The 21,820-nt window shown below is 40.3% G+C and overlaps 1 long non-coding RNA gene across 1 annotated transcript; it reads right to left on the reverse strand.

The window, feature by feature from the left end:
- Positions 1–5,497: 5,497 nt before the first annotated feature.
- Positions 5,498–21,558, reverse strand: LOC118496314. Its single transcript, XR_004898871.1, has 3 exons — positions 21,426–21,558; positions 12,609–12,615; positions 5,498–5,507 (listed from the first exon to the last, which is right to left on the reverse strand). It is a non-coding gene; the product is annotated as an uncharacterized LOC118496314 (long non-coding RNA).
- Between the last annotated feature and the right edge of the window lie 262 nt (positions 21,559–21,820).

The following is a 21,820-nucleotide window of genomic DNA, read 5'->3' on the forward strand; positions in this document are numbered from 1 at the left end:
ATGTCCACCAGAGCTGTTGCCTGTGAATTGAATGTTCATTTCTCTACCATAAGCCATCTCCAAAGACGTTTCAGAGAATTTGGCAGTACATCCAACCGGCCTCACAACCGCAGACCATGTGTAACCACACCAGCCCCTACCTCCACATCCAGCATCTTCACCTCCAAGATCGTCTGAGACCAGCCACCTGGACAGCTGCTGCAACAATCAGTTTGCATAACCAAAGAATTTCTGCACAAACTGTCAGAAACCGTCTCAGGGAAGCTCATCTGCATGCTCGTCGTCCTCATCGGGGTCTCGACCTGACTTTGTTTGTTATCGTAACCGACTTGAGTGGGCAAAGGTTCACATTCGATGGCGTCTGGCACATTGGAGAGATGTTCTCTTCACGGATGAATCCCAATTTTCACTGTACAGGGCAGATGGCAGACAGCGTGTATGGTGTCGTGTAGGTGAGCGGTTTGCTGATGTCAATGTCGTGAATCGAGTGGCCCATGGTGGCGGTGGGGTTATGGGCAGCCGTATGTTATGGACAACAAACACAGGTGCATTGGCAAATGGTGGTCACACCAGATACTGACTGGTTTTCGGACCCCGCCCGGACCCCCCAATACAGTAAAACTGCACATTTTAGAGTGGCCTTTTATTGTGGCCAGCCTAAGGCACACCTGTGCAATAATCATGCTGTCTAATCAGCATCTTGATATGCCACACCTGTGAGGTGGATGGATTATCTTGGCAAAGGAGAAGTGCTCACTAACACAGATTTAGAAAGATTTGTGAACAATATTTGAGAGAACTAGGCCTTTTGTGTACATAGAAAAAGTCTTAGATCTTTGAATTCAGCTCATGAAAAATGGGGGCAAAAACAAAAGTGTTACGTTTATAATTTTGCTCAGTGTACAGCTGGGGCTGGCCGCCAAGTATCTCCGGTGCCGAGCCTGGTCCCGGAGATACCAGCCGAGAACTGCCGTTAGCATCGTTATCACCTTGCGCTCGAGTTTGTGCTGGCTGGGTTCGGATTGCTTAATAATAGTGGCTGGCTGCTGGCTAACTGTGGATGTCGTGTCCCTGGGGCTGTTGTCCGCTCTCATCCCGACTAAAGTCCCTTAGCGGGGTGAGTGAGGCAGAAAAACCAGGGTGGGATAGCTGGCTAAATTAGCATTTGATTTGTCTTCTATCTATACAGCTAATGTTAACGCTAGCTGTAGAACGTAATCGTGGGTTAGCCCAGTTTTGTTTAATGTTAAAGTTAACATTAAACAATGAAGTTATTTTAAGTATAATTGTTTTGATCAAGGTAAAGTTACCTTGATCAAAACAATTATACTTAAAATAACTTCATGAACGTGTTGAACAATGTTGTAACCTTATAACGTTAACGTTGTCCACCGAGCATTAGCATCAGCTAACGCTAATGTTACTTGTCAACGTAGCACATAACGTTAAGTTGGATCAATCGATATTGAATTGTATCAATAAATAAGATCTCTGCTGCATTACTGTGTTGTAAGTGGCATGTAATCAATGACAAAATTATGCTGTGTAGCAGAAAGCAAGCTGTATTACAGTTACTGAGTATTATTTTTTGTGTGACATTGTATGATTTACAATTACTCTCGAACGTATCATCTGGGTTCCCGTGTTTTGACGGAAGTTAGAGGAACCAGAGGGGTCAAAGGTTTTATGATGCCACTGACAGGCGACTAAATGAAACATCCTGTGTCATTAAAATAAAATAACAGATTTCTCTAGGTTTGAACATTGTTGGAAACATTTAGGATAGTGTAAGTACATTTTATAACTCAACAAAATACTTAACATAGGTATAGTCATTTTTAGACATTTTAATGCAGAAATGTTACATATTGTACCTTTAAAGTGCTCATATTATGCTCATTTTCAGGTTCATAATTGTATTTAGAGGTTGTACCAGAATAGGTTTATGTTATTTCATTTTCAAAAAACACTATATTTTTGTTGTACTGCACATTGCTGCAGCTCCTCGTTTCACCCTGTGTGTTGAGCTCTCCGTTTTAGCTACAGAGTGAGGCATTGCACTTGTGTTACATCTTTGTTCGGAGTCGCACATGCACAGTAACTAGGTAAGCACTACTAGTCAGTTGAGGGCATGCCACGCTAGCAGCTAGGCAAGCATTATAACGTGTTACTAAGTGACGAGCATTCGTTACGGAAGTAAAGGCTGGACTACAATAGAGCTGTTTGGAGCAGTTTGTGAACAGTGTTTTCCGTTGGAGATGGTAAGTCCCTTTGGGGTGGACTTTGGGCTTTTTCACTTTGTAAACCTATAACGTGCACAAAAAGATATATAACACAATAAAGAAAAGGGAAAAAGCCAAAAAGCATAATGTTAACACTTTAAGGCTGATTCATAGGAAACAATATTATTGTTGACAAATACAATGATAAACACTTAGAAATGTCTGTATGTCTGCTTACAACTAAATTATAGTATGTTATAATCCACTTTCCATTCATTCCATTTTTTTTTTTTACAAACTCCAATTCCAATGAAGTTGGGATGTTGTGTAAAACGTAAATAAAAACTGGTTGCACGGTGTTCTTTCTAAACTATCTTTTTAATAAACTGTCTGTACACTTACAAAGTTCTCAATGCTTCGGTTTGAGCCTTGTTAGTGGTATAGAAACAGCGATTTCTTTTTACTTTACCCTCTGCCCCGACGACTAGCGTTATGAGCTATTTGGCGGTTTGCGATTAAACTGGTCACATTCGATTAACATGAAAACATATTCCAGAGAACGGTCAACTCGGTACACATATATAATTAACCCCTAGGTTCATTTTGCGCCTGATTTGTCCTTTAAACTTGATCAGCCAAACCTCAAAATCAAAATTTGACCCTAAAAGCAATACCAAAATAGCTTCATGAAGAACTGAAGACTGATCATTGTCAACACCATCATCAAAAATGTCTTTCCTCTGAAGACACACACTGATTTTAACATGCACCTTATATACACACACCATAGCAAAGCAATGAATGGTACAGTGTGTGCCTGCCAACGATTGATGACTCTGCAGCACTGTGGTTGTAAAAGTGGTTGTATATCCTTGTGTCTTTTTAATTAGAGATGAATTATTGAGGCTTACACAGCCAGTGTTTGCTTTAGGTTGTGGCGGTCTTTTTGCCTAGCCCGTGTATGTTCTTTTTTCACTTAAATATTTCACTTTTCTTGCATTGACACCTGAGTTTCTTTTGTTTTAGCCTTTTGTGGTTAATCAGGGTTTCCACAGGGTCTTAAAAAGTCTAACATTTCAAAATTAAAATTTTTATTTTCCTACGTCAGTGTAACGCTACAGCTCATTAGATATTTTTTTTTTTTTTTATTCTGTAGTGTTGTAGTTCTTTCTGTCGCTATTCCAAATTTGCTGTATTACGACTACAAATGAGACCAACATGCAACTTATATTGCAGCCAATCTAGACACCAGTCCTCTAATGCTAATGGGGAAATCTGGGAATTGTTTCAGACAAAGTTTCCGGACTCTGACATCTGACTTTGTTTTTGATGTCATTCATAATGGTCTTACAAAGGTCTTTAAAAGTTTTAAATTTGACTTGGTGAAACCTGTAGAAACCCTATTAATGAAAGGTGACATACATTTTGCCTGAAAATTTGAATGTTGCTCCTACTGTAATTCACCAAATATAATTAGCTATCAGAAGAGGGGTAAAAACAGTATTCAGCACGGTACGGTTCACACCTATAACCAGTGTTTTCATCACTTTCTTTATTGTTTGTAACAATGGCTGAACATTTGTGAAAAGGATGTAGTTTCTACTTTGTGCGATGGGACTAGAGTTGACTCGTCTGCACTGTTCACAGCCTTTTATTCTTTCTCTATCTTTCATTTGCTTCACCCCCCACACACACACACACTCCCCCCATTCTTTCCTTCAGAGAAAAGAGGGCTACGCATTAATGAGTCAATGCAGAGCTGTATTTTGTTTAATTAGGTAGTTTATATAATGAGGTGTTCATTTCTAATGGAGGGACATGCTGTGAGCAGCACATCTGCAAGAATAACTCAGGCAATCAGCAGCATGAGGACCCATGGAACTGCAAATGAGACTTACTTACTCAGAAATGAATTATGTTTCAGTGCCTTTCCCAAAGCCCATTAATTAAATCCACTGGCATCAAGGTCTTTTTCTTAATTTCATGTACCATTAGCATAATAAACACAATTTGAGTTAGCACAATGTGATCAGTTTAATGGATGCTATTTATTTTACTTTATTATTTAAAGCTCTGCTAATGGCGGGAGAAGCATAAATATATCTCTATGGCTCCCTCTATGAAAAAACTCCCATCAGGCCCTGGCGTCGACACAGATGCTCGTTTCAGTGGCCCCATACATTTGGAGTGCTGCTGCTGCCCCTTGTGAGTGTGCAGAGTGGAAAGGTGTTGCACGGCTATAATTTTAGGGCACTAGACTGCGGTTCAGTGCAAACTCGGGCCAGGATTCACATTCATTAAACATGGGCCTGCGGTCTTATATGTCACAATCTCCTTACTTATAATGTTTGGTGTTTCTGGTGGTGTACTGTATTCCAGCGTTGCTTTTCTGCTAAGTGAGAAGAGAATTAGGATTTGGAGGCATTTCATATGCACAGGGTATTTGAGGTCTAAGTGCAATCCGTAGCGCCAGGAATCCATGCACCTTCATTAAAACAATACAAGGACTTAATGTATGGTAGTGAATTTGTTCTGACCTTAAAGCGATACCCTAGAGGTGAGATATGATTAGCGTTATTGTTGAGGACAGGTACATCATTATCTCAATGTACCTTGGCCATTGCCAAGTTCCACAGCCGTGCTCCATCCTCTGACTCGGGCACTAGCACAAGACATAATCTCTTCTCAGGAGCGGAAATGCACTTAATCGTCTACTCAAGTTTCAGGGACTGCCCCCGAGTGCTCTCTGTCTAGTAGAACTACGACAACTGCTCGGCAGAAATCTGCAGCAATGTTTTAAGTTCCCAAATTAATTGCCTAATGGATTAGGAGGTATGGAGTGTCCTACTTTACTAGGATGGAGCAATAATTTAAATTGTGCCAGGTAAGGACAAGGAGAAGTTGTATTTCAGGAGAATGTATTTTTTTTTCTCTCAAGATAAAATACATCTTTTATTGCCCCAAATACTGTGAGGCCTCCTCCCTCCACCCTCATTGGCATTCTTTTCAGGGGTTCATTAAACAGTCTAGTGCCTTGAAAAGAGAATTACTAGCAATCGGTTCTTGTTACTTACATACATAGCCAGACACGAAGGTACAGACAGGCAGACATTGACACACTTTAAATTACAAAAATCGTGTCACATACACACCAGATACAGTGCGGCTGTGAGTTACCAAGACAACTCAGTGTGCACAGATGCAAAGAAAGGATGGTATTTTAAAAGGAGGGAAGTCTTTGAAATGGACTCTCATTTTGGACAATCTAAGTGACCAAAAGTCAGCCTGTTATTTTGGCATACCTCATCGTAATGGCATTAAAGTGGGGTGGTTGAAGGAGAACAGCCCCATGTGTCAAGTGTAGAGTGAAAAACACATGACACCAAAACCCATTAGTGTCCTCCGGAGAGACAATGCCCAGAACTCTCCCTCAGCCTCCTCCTCCTCCTCCTCACTCCAGGCTCGGGGTGCCGTTTTTGTCAAAAGACACTCCTTTTGCTACAGATAAAAGGCCGCACGATTAGCCCAGGGGTTGAACTGTGCTCCATTCCAGTTTCACTTTTTTCTTTGTAAAATGAGAACTTGAAATGATGTCAAAGTCTGGTGTAATGAAAGTGATTGTTTTTTTCTATACTAGATCTCAGGAACTCAGGAAATCATCCAATTATCTTTTCACTGAAAGCATTTTTTATTGGAAATGGTGATGCTCAGAGATGGTTTGCCTTGATGTTTATTGCATGAATTTAGATTGGCAGTTCTTTCAAAAGTAAATCCCACTTGGATTATGTTATTGCTAATGGTAATCATTATGGGTTACTGGAATATATCTGTCTATCAAGCAATCAATCTGTCTGTCTGTCTATTTGTGTCTCTTTGTGTCTGGCTGTCTGTCTAACTGCTTGTCTAACTGTTAATTTCGTCAACGGAAACTATGACGGAAAATATTTGACACCCTTTTTTCCCACAGCGACACTAAAACTAAATACAAAGTTGACTTTGTAAACAAAGACGATAACATCTATCATGTGTTTGTGTACGTTTTATTTTTTTAATCATTTGCATTTAGGGTAGTCTGTTGCACACCCGTTTATGCTGTTCCACCCTCTCTGCAGGAACCATAGACTGTAAAAAGAATGGACGTAGCATCTTATAAAGTAACAGTAAAGCATGAATTTAATTAGTGAAGATATTTTGAAACAGGTAACATAGTTGGCAAACTTGCAATTTGAGTTGGCAGAGTGACGATGTTACTGACCTGTAGGATATCCGCTCGTGCCCGTTATGGGAAGCGAAGAAAAGTTCCGTTGTAAGGTTAGTAGGCTATATCCAGCGGTTAGAAGCATACAGGTGAAATATGGAGGTATTCATTTCCAAATAGGTGTATTAATTGACGGTAGCCCGCTGCGGAAGACATGCTGTATTTATATAGTGCTTTTCTAGTCTTAACAACTACTCAAAGCGCTTTAACATAGAACCTGAACCATTCACCGTTCAAACACATTAATACACTGGTGGCCGAGGCTGTCATACAAGGGGCCACCTGCTCATCAGATAAACATTCACACACATTCACATACCGATGGCGATTCGGGGTTCAGTGTCTTGCCACAGGACACTTCCCACATAGAACTGCTGGACCAGGGATCGAACCACCAACCTTCCAATTGGTAGGCGACCGCTCTACAACCTGAGCACACGCCAAGTGTAAAGTAGATCAGATGAACGGTTTTCGAGATATTTAAAAGACAATTGGACATTCTCTCTCTAACACACACACACACACACACACACACACACACACATAGGGTCCTGCCTTTTTAATTGGATGTATCACCCCCTGCTCATGTCCCGCTGCCTTCTGTTCTTCTTTTCACTTCTCCTCAGGTCTCTTTAATGCTTCAGAATGTACTTAAACTTATTTGCCTGGACAAGGTAGAGTCAACCCTTTTGGTGTCTGAGCTCTGAATAGCGTCACTGATATCATTGTAATATGCAGCAGCACACAAGTTATAAACAGACACAAACCCAGTTTGAGACATGGTAGTGTTAGTATCAGATCACGAAAATGTTCAGCAGTTAGATATTTCGAAACCTGAATTTGTCTCAGATCCAGAAGGTCCTGATTCAAAACTAAAAAGTTGAGAAGTTTAAATTATTGAAATTATATGAATGAAATGGAGAAACTTGGAAAATGTGACTCCTGAAATTGACATGATGCAATCCGCTAAAAAGAAGATGATAACATAATGATGACAGAGTGATGCTTCTTATACATCATAAACAACCTTTGGCAGAGCACAGACACCGGATAAGAAAAAAACTGACAATGGCCACAATTTTATTTTGGCACTAAATCAAAAATGTTGAAATGTCAAAACTAAGTTTCAGAAACATTTCACGGTCTTAACCCATTTTTTCAAATTGTATGGCCATTGATGCATTTATGTTAAAACATATCTACACAAATGTTAATAAGCCAAAGAATAGTTTCAGGTGAGCAACTCATTTTTGACCCCAAAAAAGTCATATGGAACCTAGTCTGGATCCAGCTAATTTATATAGCTCACATTACTGTATTGTGTGAACAATTAACTTAATTTAATGTTTTATGTGGCGTTTTCTTTTGCGGGGTGCAAATGTTCCCTCAAAACAAGTTCCTTCCTGAGAATATTTTGCAGAGCCACCGTCACTGCGTCAGGAGCAAGGGGGAACCTCCTATGATTGCTACCAAACGATCACCCGACGTTAGCATTCCATTGACTGCCATTCATTTTGACGTCACTTTGACAGAGAATAACTTTACATCTGAAGCGTTTAAAGACTTTTTTGTCCATTGTTATAAAAGGCTCCATTACCTTGTATCTCATGTTATGGCTCCGTAACAGACGTTTTTATAAAAATAGGCTAACGATTGTGTCATAACCACGCAAATTATTGTCGCATAGTAGAGGAATTACCATATAGTACAGGAGAAGCTCACATTACATTAGCTGTTTAAGTTTAATTACTAGTGTTAACTAGCATTTTAGTTAGCAATAATTAGCCTGGGTCCATGTTATCTCCTTACATATACCTACACTCTCCGTCTCTGCAAGATTGGGAATGAATGAGATTTCTCTTGGCACAGCTATCAGAAGACTTACAACTTTCAGACAGGTTGCTCACGTCACATCTACATCGTCTCTTTCAGTTGGAGGCTGCGCAGTAACGCTCAGTGCTCACCGGAAAAGTGCTTCTAATATCCTTCACTGGTCTCCGTCCAGATCAACGGGATCTGTTGGTCCAGTTTATATATTGTCTATGGTCAGGAGCTTGGCACCACCCAAGACAATTGTGATTGGTTTAAAAAAAATGCAAACAACCCAGAGCTTTTTTTTAAATCTCCAATCCTAAAATGTATCTAGGAATATAATGTGGTGTAGCCAGACCTTACTCCACAGCGCTGTGGACATAGGTCTGGCAATGGTGGACTAGATTGAACCTTATGATTCTAAGGTTACACAGTGTTTTTGATTAATGTTGATTAAAACTAGAGTAAAACTAACAATTGCCAAATGACTAAAATGTGAGTAAAACTAATACTGTGTACATTTTGTCAAAAGATTAGGACTGTCTGCCAATCAAAATGAATCACTGGGTTAACCTTCAGTCTCACTGCAAAGAAAGGTCTCAGATTGGTTGAACCATTTTACCTGGTTCCACCATTGTGTTTTTTTAACACCCTCTATTAAGAGTGTTTGACACAAAAACAGGTGCATGAGGATCAATAGTGGAGTTGCGTGCTAATATTACCCCGTGAGTCCCGCTGGTCATTGAGTGGCGCCATGAGCTCATAGCTAATGACTGAAGATCAATGGCCAAAAACTTGACTGTGGTTTGTCTCAGTGTTATGTTTACCATACAGTGGCTGCTGCTGTACCACTGACACACTTCACCCAAGGGACAAAAAACAGGCTCTGGAAATACATTTGCTGTTTGTGGTTTTAGTTGCTTATTACATTTTCAACTACTTAGGGTTAGGGTTAGGGTTACATTACATTTTCAACTACATGAGAAATCCCTGATTATAGTACTAAAACAAGACAAGACATTAGCTATACTAGTGTCACATAGGTTTGTTATGACTTCATATCTAGTTTCTGGTAAGTTTAATTCACACAAAAAAATTAATGTTTTTAATGTATGGAATCAATAAGGGACTGTTGGAAAAGTAGTTAACCCACAAAGATAGTTAACACAACCAGCCATGCGACTCAAGCATCATGTAATTGATTTGACAGACATCTGATCTCAGACATATCAGACTATAGCATTGTATGATAACATTAGTCCTATGTGGAATCTATCTGGGGTTTGGAGGAAAAAATTGCCATGCTCAAGTAGGGTTGGGTATCCTTTGGATTTTTCGGATACCGGTGCTAAAACGATACTTTTAAAACGGTGCCATATATATATATATATATTTTTTTTTAAGGAGCACAAAACGACAGCGACTTTTAAGCTTGTTTATTACTAAGGCCATATGGTCAAAATTAAATACTGTAATAACAATAACTTATAACAAACTTATTTCACCAGTAAATTGCGACAAAAACAACCAGTAGATGGGAAAAGGCTATTTTACAATAACTTTGAATGCACCACGAGGCTGGCGAGGCAAATTTCAAGGCCAGGAGCTGCAGACTGTTACGTCCCAGTGTTGAAATTTAGGGATGAGCGAGTACAGCATTATCTGTATCTGTATCTGTTAACCATATGAATTATCTGTATCTGTATCTGTACTCGGACTGGGCGGGGCCTAACCCGGAAGTGGGCGGGATTTAACCAGGAAGTGGGTCGGGTTGTCTTGAAATGGGTGGGGCTTTAACCGGTATGTTATTTTAAGCATGCAATTGATATGGGTTGATCAGAAATTGTTATATTTATTGCTGATTAGAAAACTATTTACATGACAGCATCAGCATTGAGCTTCAGATCAATGGTTTTGATCACGATAACAAACGAACTATATACAGAACAAGTTTTGCAACAATGAATACAACACATGCGGTTGCAATTATGAAGTAAAATGTAATGAACAAGAGTTTTCATACTCAATATAACTTTCTTTTTTTAACTTTTAATTATTTTATGATCAGTGTGATTTTTTATTTTTTTTTTTGGTTCTTTTTTTATTTTTTTTATTTCCACACCAGGTATGTGTGTGTGTGTGTGTGTGTGTGTGTGTGTGTGTGTGTGTGTGTGTGTGTGTGCGTGTGTGTGTGTGTGTGTGTGTGTGTGAGTGAGTAAGAGAGAGAGAGAGAGAGAGAAAGAGAGAGGGGGGCGGGGGGGACTGTGTTCTACGGCTCAAATAGTCCGACGCTGTTTTTTCAGATCTGTTTAGAGCCAGCTGACGGTTTAAAAAAGAAAAAAAATCTCCGACAGGCAGAGACGCAACGCGAGTCGCATTCTACCAAGCACCACGTCTGAACAAACCCCACGTTTACCAGAACTCTACAGGTTAATAAGTAAGTACTACAAACCGAAGTAAAAAACAAACCTGAAGCTGAAGAAACCTGAAGCTGAAGAAACCCTCAACGTTAACGGAAAAGACCCGCGAACCTGAGTGACTGAGGGAGAGACAGAGACAGAGAGAGTTGTTCTGTGTGAGTGAGCAGAGCTGTATGTTTGTAGGGGAGGGGCACTGTGACGACTAGCCTATCACAGAACGCAGACACAGTCAACTACCCAATGAGGATTTTTATTCAACCCGAGCACAGATATTGACTCGTATTACTCGTATAATACTCGTACTCGGCAAAAGTGCTTTATCCGTACCGGATACTCGTTTCCGGTACGGTATCCGGCTCAACTCTATTGAAATTCTCCACAGTGAAATACATTTTACACCTGTCAGCAGTTTAGATGTCATCATTTTAATTGTGTTTAATCCAGCTGCTAGCTAACGGTAGGCTGACATCAACGTTACCTGCTGCGGAGTGTAATGTTAACTAACGTCACAAACAGCTATGTTTCCGTTTCCTCTAGCGTCCATTTCGGAGCATCAGGGGGCAGCGCAGGCCAGGGGCGGACTGGGACAAAAATTCAGCCCTGGCACTGTAGCCACACCAGCCCATATTACCACGTATGCAGCCCCGCCCACGGCCACGTGCATTCACTAATTACATTTGTGTACAAATGGTGAAATAATATAAGCAGTACCTTATGTAACATATTTTTAAACATTTAATGTAACTGGCAAACAATGCTTACTACTTTTTAAAGAGCACACGTTTATAACAAATTTACAGTGTGATGTTGAATATAGCCTACAGTATAACAGACCACCACAGTTCATACATACATGTGAACCACGGATTAATTGCAGAGTTTAACCTACATAGTGTAAAACTACTACGTGAATGGGGCACAGCAGAAATACGGAGCAGGACGACGCTGCTTGTTCAGGGTTTTCATGTGTACTCCTATAGGCCTACACTTCACATCAGGCGTTAAAACCAACTGTACCAAAACACCGAATTAAACTACTATTTAACGCGATAACGAGACGTTTTTAACCGGTAATGAAACTGTCAGCAGTGGCTTCTCACTGCGCAGACGGTCCCCCAGTGCAGCATGATCACTTGGAGGGTCCAGTACAGCCTGAACCCTGCAAACAGAGATCCCATTTGAAGGTGATGTGCTTGATTTTGACTGAACGTCCCAATTTAAGTAACTTTGACTGGCCAAATGCTTAATATTACACAAGATGGCCAATCCGCCCCTGGCGCAGGCATTTAAGTTGCACCGAAATGAGGCACCAAAATCTGTGTTACTATTCGGTCCGGTAGATACCGGTCGTTAAGGCACCGGTGCCATATTAGCACCGGGTCTGGGTGCTCAAGTCCATCAGAAGCCACAGAGCTGCTGCCCTGCCTGTTCTCGTTTCAGTATTCACCTTTTTGATATGTTATGGGAATATTTTCCCGACTCTTGGCGTGTCTAGGACACATCCATTCATCGTTTTTTGAAACAGGCTGTAAATATGTTTATTTCTGCTCTAGAGTTGGGGGTCAAACGTGATTGACTCCCTTTTGTAGCCAGCCTCAAGGGGCCATTCGAGGAACTGCAGGTTTTGCACTGAAGGTTGCCTTATTTTGGTTAGCCTTCGGCAGCTAGCTCCGACCGGTAGCTCCAATGAACGGCTAGCCCAGGCAGCGGGAGCGGTTATGGTGGTTGGTTCCAAAACAAAAACAAAGCTGGCGGTATTAGGTGTTTAATTCTCAAGGCAAGAGTCCCAAGTTGCTCCAGTGTGGCGTCTCCGTTGTTTAGCAGCAGTAAACTCCTCGCGGACACTGCTGCCAGTCTTGCACAATCTCGCTAGGGAAAAACAAGCCTTTATCACACTGAGCCACTGGTTTAATTGATAAGCACCACCCACTTTACTTTGCATGTCAACTGGATTCTTGCAATATCAGAACATATCAAAATCACAGTCAGGCTTCAAGTAATGCGTCTGTCCAAACAACCAGCGGTTAGACCAATCAGCATTCTGTGAGAAGCTACTGTCACTTACTGTACGGGCATTGTTTAGGTGTGTGTGACGACCGTGACTGTCCATTCAAAACCACAATAGTGGACATAATAGACAGATGGTTCATCCAATCACCTGCCAGGTATTTTTTTTAAAGTGCCTGCCCTTTTCCAAACAGTTTCCAATGACGGCTTCTCAGATGGTTCTGTGTAATGGACTGTTCGGTATTTATGGAATGGACCACCGGAGGAAAATAGGGGAGGGTCATGTCTTTTTATTCTTTGTTGAGGGGAGGGTCACCCAAAGTTTTTTAGTCTAGGGGGAGGGTCACCCAACTTTTGTATTCATGAAACAGCAAAATTTCAAAGTGGCTTGTTTGGTGACTATTTTTCTATGTAGCTCTCAGTCTCGGCCCCCCATCGCATCATCCCCCACCCCCATGATGCACCACACCTGACCCTACCCGTGAATGCGCACAGATTCACAAAATGGATCACAACGAGCTGAGGATGAAAATAAGGACCGCTAGCTGGAAGCACAAAAACCAGAGTTTCACTCCAGAAACACAACTAACACAGACCTACCCAGAGCACCTAAAGGCAGTGGCCATGGCGGGATCCGCGCCGGTATCATGATGCCACGACTACCAGATTACAGCAGTATGATGAAATAAAATGATTTTATAGGCCGAAAATATCCAGACTTTAAAACACAAGAGAATTAGTACATACATATTGTTTATCCAGACCAGATTTAATTTTCAAACACAGGCACACATCTGTCACTCAAGAACCGTTTTCCGTTATCAGTTTTTACAGTTTTTAATGAGCTCTGAAGAACTGCTGAGGTGTTGTAAACTCAATGAACACACGACTTTCAAATAAAACTGCAGTTCATTTTTTACTTATAGGGAGTCATGTCATGACTGTAAAAAAACAGTGGCTATCTGTACATCTTTGCCAAGTGCAAACCTGTACAGAAGGCATCAATAAATTGTTGGGGAGGGTCAAGCCTTTTTTCCCAATCATTTTCATAGAACACAGGGTCATAGAAAAATGTATTGCTGGCAAAGGGAGGGTCAAGTTGATTTTGACTAAAGATCCCAAAACTCCTCCGGAAGCTCCTTAAATAAAAAACGAACAGTCCCTAACAAACCACGCATGTCAGGTTACTATCCACTACCACCCAGCCAAAAAAAGAAAAAAGGAGTTACCAATGTGACTACCAAAAAGCATATTGCCCAACCTAATGTTATGTTTGCCATACATATATTATTTTGAGATATTGGGGAAAAGGTAGTAGATTGTTTTCTAGGCAATGGAAGGGTTAAAAAAAAGAAAGAAAATAATGCTAGCGGGTCTGGCTTTTTACAAAATGGTCCTCCTTTTCACCCCAATAATTTGTGTACAGTCCCTAACAGAGTTGATTAAAAAAAAGCTGAAAAGATTTTAACAAATACAATGCAGCTTCTCTTTAACTGCTCTCTTACAGTCAATGATGTCTCCCTCTGAAGAAAAATTGAAAATGACTGCCAGTGCCACCATGAGCCGCTGTGGTTTCAGGCTCAGAGCCCACATTCAGACAGGGGCTCATCCAGTCCATTTTTTCAAATATAGACTTATTATTACCTTCCCACAATAAATTGCTCTAGAGGGCTGGGGAAATGCTGTTCTCCGTTTCTGTAACAGTGGCCTCTCAGATATCATTAGGAAAGTACGATGCAGGGGGACAGCAGATCAATGGATTCCACCACACAAGCATTAGTACACTCTGTGTATGATCAGTTTACTGAACAACAACACCGCCACGGCATCTCTTACTGGAAACAATTGATGCATTGTTGCAGTGAAATGAATCCCCTGAATTCATAACCCCAATCAGATATTCAATTGGCACTACCCAAAATGATTGTGTGGATGCCTATAAATAAGAAACAAAGTCTGGACCGAGGCAGGACAGAAGCAACAATGCCCTTACAATAACACATGCTGCTTTATCATCTCAATAAATCAGTCAGAGCATTTGACTTTGATTTGATTTATGATCTTAAGGTCATTTTATACTGTATTCTTCCTAATCCAAAAGAACCAATTTGAATCCACAGAGAAATACATTAAGGCTCTAAATGTCTAATGTAGTTATGTTTTTAGAAAATATTTTTGTGTTGCCTCCCTTGCATGACATTAGTTTAAGGCATTTGTTGAATGTCGCAGAGTCTGCATCCTTAGACGTGAAATGCAGCCAAACCTTCGGCATCTTCATTGATCCTATCAGTTCTGATAAACAAGTGTGCTGAGTAGCGGCACTGACGTCACGCAAGTTGATGCCGAAACACCAGGGGGCGGTTTTCGTTCTTATTCGGTCTCGTTACTACCGTTTACGTCACAACCCTACTCTTGGGTTAGGAAGATTATGTAATGGCCACACTGTTTAGGATTAATTATTGTCATTATACAATACAGGATTTCACAATGGAATGTAGTTGCAGTAGGGCTGGGCAATATATCAATATTATATCGATATCATGGTATGAGACTTATAATATCCTAATATCTAATACTAATATCGTAATACAGTAAGTGTTGTTTTTTCCTGGTTTTAAAGGCTGCATTACAGTAATGAGTAGTGATGTAATTTCCTGAATTTACCAGACTGTTGTAGCAGTTCTATTATTTGCCTTCACCCGCTTAGTCATTATATCCACATTTTTGATGATTATTATTCTAAAATCTCATTGTGAAAATATTTTGTGAAAGCACCAATTGTCAACCCTACAATATCGTCGCAATATCGACATATAGCCCCAAGTTGTAGCCCCCTCCACACTACACACACAGAAGATGTATAAACGGATATTAAAAATATTTAAATGAGAATAGAATATAAACAATAAAATAGGCAATGAAATAGAACAAGCTATATAAAAGTAAGGCTAAAGGAAGAAATAAAAAGGAAATCTAAATATATATATATACGTAAATACACACAGAAAATACATACAGTTATGTGTAATATGGGTATAGTTGGAATGAGGGTGGTGCAAAAGGTTGTGGTATGGTAATGTGCAAAACCAGCATAACAGAAAGTTCCATGTCATGTAAATATGGTGGAGTGCGGAGGATGAGGTGGAATTGAGGAGTCTCACAGCCTAAAGAAAGAAGCTGCTGTGTAATCTTACGGCAGAGGATATCTGTATCTCTTGCCAGACGGCAGCAGGGTGAACAGGCAGTTGCTGGAGTGGCTATTGTCTTTTTTTATTCTTTGGGCTCTGTGCAGGCACCTCACCGCAGGGCTGTAGTACTAAAGTCCGGACTCAAGACGTTTTTCTATTGTCTTGGACTTGTCTTGAACTCGCTGGTATTTGGACGTAAACTTGTCTCAGTAGGGTTGGGTACCAAAACCCGGTGCTAATATGGCATCAGTGCCAAACATGCTCTGGTTTATTGGCATTTCTTCACAATTGTGTTGCGACCGACAGAGCCATGGTGCCGCTGCAAAGTAGCCTTGGGAGAGGAACTTGTTTTGGTAGAATATGTGTACGTTCACAAGTTGTTTTAGTCGTGCAACAGAAAACTCAGATTGGACAGATAGTCTAGCTAGCTGTCTGGATTTATCCTGCAGAGATCTGAGGAGCAGTTAACCATAGTCCTCATAAATCCACTGGAGTGTAAAATTCCAACACAAAGAAAGCGGAAGTTAACAGACATCCGGCGGAGCAATGCCGGAAGTGGAACGTCGTGGATATAGACTATACTTAAAGTAAATAATATAGCCTAATTTGATCCTTTCTTTCTCGGTCTAGAATGTCTCTCTTTTGGACTCGGTCTTGACTTGGACTTGAACCTTTTTGGACTCGGTCTAGACTAGTTTTGGTCTTGGACTTGTCTTGGACTCGACAAAGGTGGACTTGACTACAGCCCAGCCTCACCGATATCAGCGATGCTTGGTAGATGGGTACCAATGATGTTCTGAGCGGTTTTAACCGCTGATACTATGTAGATCTTCAGAAAACTACTAACGACCAATATATCGGTGACTATTTTTTCCTTAATAACAAAGTAGTAGTATTGGATGCAAACAACTGGAGTTGCATGCCCAATGTTCATACTATCAAAGAAAAACACTAATTTCACTGCCTATTTCATGCTGTTTATGGACAGAGTAATATTTCTTCTAAATGATGTGCTGAAAAAATTAGTCCATTCATTTAGTGAGTCAAGTGACAGAAAATTAATTAACAACAACTTTCACAATCAATTAATTGCTTAAGTCATTCATCAAGCAAAATTGCCAAACATTAGCTTCTAAAACGTGATGATTTGCTGCTTTTTTTCTGTTTTATGTCATTGTAAAATGAATATGTTTGGGATTTTGACTTGTTAGAAAGGACACAACATGCAATTTGAAACTGTCAACTTGAGCTCTGGGAAATTGTGATGTCATAGACTTAAAGACTAAAACAATATAGTTGATATTTTAGAATAGGGCTCTACCTAATGCTTAGTTTTATTATTGACTTTAATTCTCAATTGGTCAATTCAACGTTTCCGTCTACAAATGTCTTAAAATGAGTGGTATCATCAAATAATGCTTGTTTTGACTGACTAACACTTTAAAACCCAAAGATATTCAGGTTACTATTGCATAAGACGAAGGAACAGCAAATCCTTACAATTTAGAAGCTTAAAACAAGGAAATGGAATTAATAAATTATAATAGTTTCTGGTATTTTTCGATCAATTGATTGACTAATCGTTTTAGCTCTAGTTTAAATACATCCTAATAATACTTGCATCAAGAACTTTGAGTAAAGTTTGAAAAAAAAAGCGCATCTGTGCAAACAGGTATTCACTACAGTGACTGTACACTATGATTTAAAAACAAAATCACAATTAAAGATTCCAAGAAAATGTGTTTGTGTTGGAACCCAAACCAAAACCAAAAATGTTGCGATTAATGCGCTTTAAAGCATTTTCACTTGAAGTTTGATCCCTCCTTAAAGGTCCAATGTGTAGGAATTTCTCCCATCTAGTGTTGAGATCATATATCGCATTCAACTCTCTCTCACCACGCAGTTCAAAGTACGTATTACAGCAAGGTAGCCTTCACGCTTCAAAAAGCCGGTCTCTTGCTCTTTTCAATATCCTTTTTCTTTTTCTGGGCGAAGAAGAAGACTCCTGTTCCTGAAATTTGGATTTTGAATACGTGTGATCCTCCATGTTTCCTTCTTCAAACTTGCCGGGGCCGGGAAGCGACGATACCCATTAGCAGCATTAGCAGCACCTGTGAGTTTATCATGTGACAGCGAAAACACGAAAGGCGGAGCAGTATGTCCTGTATGTCCCTTACTGGCTAACGTATTTCAAGATGGCGCATGAATATGGAGCGTCTACCCCAGTTCATGCAAACGCAATGGTAAAATTTCAAGCCAAAAGGAATACTTGGAATTGATGATGGTGGTAAATATTCATGAAAAAGGACAAGTTTGTGAATGGGCAACACAGATTTTGATAATGAACAACTAAACACGTTGGACCTTTAATAAGTTGTTTATTTTTTGTGGTGAATTTGTGATGAAAACCAGGTAATCAGATCAGGGGCCTCATTTATAAAACTGTGCGGCGAATTTGCGTCAGAAGTGGCGTACGGACGAAACATAGGATGTGAGTACGCACAGAAATATTCAGATTTATAAAACCATGCGCTACGCCGGATTCCCTTTATAAATCACAATCAACTCTAAATGTGGCGCAGCTTTGGCGGCTTCATGTCACGCCCATAATTGCTCTTAAGTAGTAAGTGAAACGCCCCAAATTAATATTCATCCATACCGACATCATGATCAGAAAACAGAGCAAAGGACTTTCACTCAATGTGAAGTTGTAGTTCTTTTTATCGAGGTGGAAAAGAGGAAAATATGTTTGGAGGGCACAGTGTGGGCATTACTAATGCCAAACGTTGTAGAGTGACAACACGTTGCAGACACAGTTAATGCCACAGCCTCAGAGGTCGGACCATGGCCCAAATTAAAAAGAAATGGTCCGATATTAAAGTTGATGCAAAACAAACGCCTAGCGCTACCCCAAGAAAGTGTTAAAGCCACAGGACACCAGAGCTGACCCCTCTTGAAGTGTGTCCCACGTGGTTTCTCCGAATGCTCCTTTGTAACGCTGGGCCCAAAATAGCACAGAGATCTAACAGGACAGCTTGAGGAAGTCGGAACCGGCTCTGAGGCCACTCGTCCTCGTTTGCAAGCAAGTCTTCTTGCTTTCTGTCTCCATTTACCACATCTTCCAACATTGCAAAGCCAGCCATTCAGCGTCATTACACATCACATGCCTTTACCCTTTCATTGGATTGTATCTAAAAAGCTAAAGGTGTCGGAATTAATGTAATTGTAAAGGACAAACAGTTCTGCGCAAGGAGCATGTAATTAGTAAAATGTTCTATTGCACCTTTCACAATGGTTAAAACATGCTTTAGACCTACAATAAAAACAAACATTTAAAACAAAAATAAAACGATCTAAAGCCATAAAAATTAACACTGTATAAAACACTATGATAGGCTACTGTAGGCTATATGATGACCATATTAAAACGATGTGCTCCGCCAGATGGAGGCATCGAAAACAGCATCTATTTGTCCTGTTTATTGTATTATTCATGAGAATAAATTCCATAACATGCCAATATAATTACAGAACATTTGAGTTTTCTTTGCAAATATATCTTTGTTTGAATTTTCGATAGTATCTTGTTTTATTTTGTTTGTTTTTCACCGCAGATTGATTGGTGTTTGTGTAGGATATTAATTGTAAGAATGGCTTTGTGAATTATATATAACATCAATAAAGGGAATATTTTGATTTGTTTTACACAATGGTCTCAGATTCACACAGTTTCACGTGTTTCATCCTTCTGCCGTCGGTGTCGCCATTTCTCATTTCACCCATTTCTGTGCGTAAGCCTGGGTCAGAGTGTCAGTGGAGGAACGCACATTTTCCCGGCAAGTTTGCTTTTTATAAACCCCAATTCTTGCGTAGAGTGTGGCGTACGTCTTCTTTTGTGCGTACGCCACGTTTATAAATGAGGCCCCAGGTCTCTTTTGTTCTCCAAGTCCCACAATGTAGGTTAACCAGCAAACTCACAAGTCCTTGAAATGTGAAGTCACATCTCCTGCAGAGGACAATAAATATTTCAGAGAGGTTGTATCAGTTAAGTGACATGGTCACAATGAGAGAAGCTTGCAGTCTAAAGATGTACTCTGCACAAATGCTGTGGCCGCATTAGATTAGCCACAACCTGTAATCTGTCACTTAGCTGCAGCATGCTGTTTCAACTGATGTAAACTGCTGCTGTCTGGGCACAAAGCTGGGGAGTGTAATGGGGATTCATTGATCCACTGGTCTTTAGCTGATTGAGTTAGATAATTAAAAAGCCTCTTGTATCAGTTCCATTAAGGATTGTTTGTGTAGCTTTTTTCTTCTTCTTGCTTTTGTTCTTGAACAGCAAAACTTAGAGCTCTGGAGAGCTGCTGGAAAACAAACAAAATTGTCTTTTTGGCCCATTATTTAATGTATTATTTAACCAATGTGATTGTAACATCAGTGATGATTTTGTGAGCTTGATGAAACACAAACTAAGTGGAAGTTCTAATCTAGATTACATGGAGATATTCTACGTTGGGATTACACTAAGGGCGCAGGTTTTGTTTCAACACTGCACAGCACATTATAACCGGGTGGGTCTGGGGATCCTCCCTCATAAACTTTTTGAGTGTCAAAGGCTTCAATTCCTGCGTCTGAAATCGGAGGAAAACATATATTTACTTGTAAGAAGTAAGGCTGGATCTGAATATCCGACTATACGGATATTCATTTGTTTGGTAGGTGTTTGATTTTCAATTTTGGGATTCGTTTTTGTTTAGCTTTTCCTTCAACACTGTAATAAAGTTGAGACGGATTCAACTTTTGGAGAAACGTAACCCAAAGAAGCAGTGGGGAGTGGGTTGGCTTTCATATTTTTATAAATATTAATATTGGGGGAGAGATATCCCCTGCACCCCCCCCCCCCGAAATCCATACCTATGATATCACCATGCAGTATCCGAAGAAATGAAGAAGTGGCTGTGAAAATCAGAATATTAAGCGGCAAGTGTGATGGGATCACACAGATCCCTTCTAACAAGATCTGGAGTGACTGTGCTGTCCTGAAGCGTGCAGGCTGTGGTCTGCTTTGTACCTCCTCCAACAGGCCAACTGTCCTCTGCTGTCACTGGAAGCCGCGCCAGGCCTCCTCAGCAATGGCTATGTTGTCCGTGGCAATGCTGAAAATAGCCACGCCGAGCTCATTAGCAGATTAGGTGTTGCAATGAATCTGCGTGGTTAGAGCGCCACGACCTGATATTGTTCCTCCAGGATGGCAATTACAGCTGATTGACGTGTTGGCACATGGGGATGGAGGGGTGGAGCCTGCAGCTCGTGCCTGTGGAGGGGGTCCACATGAAGGGCAAAATAATCTTCCCTACTTCACATACAGTATCCTACCAACACTATCCATGTCACTGGCACCAAGTGAAAGATCTACAGTTGTTATGGAAGACATCAGGTTTTTTTTCTGCATAGAGGAATGTTTGGCGCCCCCCAAACAGGTTTTAGCCAGCCCCAAAGGAAAATCACTAACAACCACCAATGATAAGAATTGAGAATAAAGATAGCAATTCAAATCCTCTCCAAATGTGTTTAAGAGCAATTAACTAAACAACTGTTGAACAAGCAGAACATAAACTTGAATATGAGAGCTAATCTCAGTTTTACCCTACAGAGTCCCTGGGATTTATTGAAATATTAATATTATTTTTGTTACCAGTTTTGTTTATTGGGGTTTCATTTACTTAAGCATAATATACATTTTTGTTTATCACATTGTCAGAAATAACAGCAAAATGCATATATTTCTGTCAAATAGGTAACACAGACTCATTGCCTTACTGTATGCGGACCGATCATTACTGCCGTGCGTAGTCCTCCCCAAAGGCCCATTCTGAGCCAGGAAAAACCCTGGACATGCTTTAGTTTGCATCA

This window comes from Sander lucioperca, chromosome 11 (assembly GCF_008315115.2).
Source record: "Sander lucioperca isolate FBNREF2018 chromosome 11, SLUC_FBN_1.2, whole genome shotgun sequence".
NCBI classification, from domain to species: Eukaryota; Metazoa; Chordata; class Actinopteri; order Perciformes; family Percidae; genus Sander; species Sander lucioperca.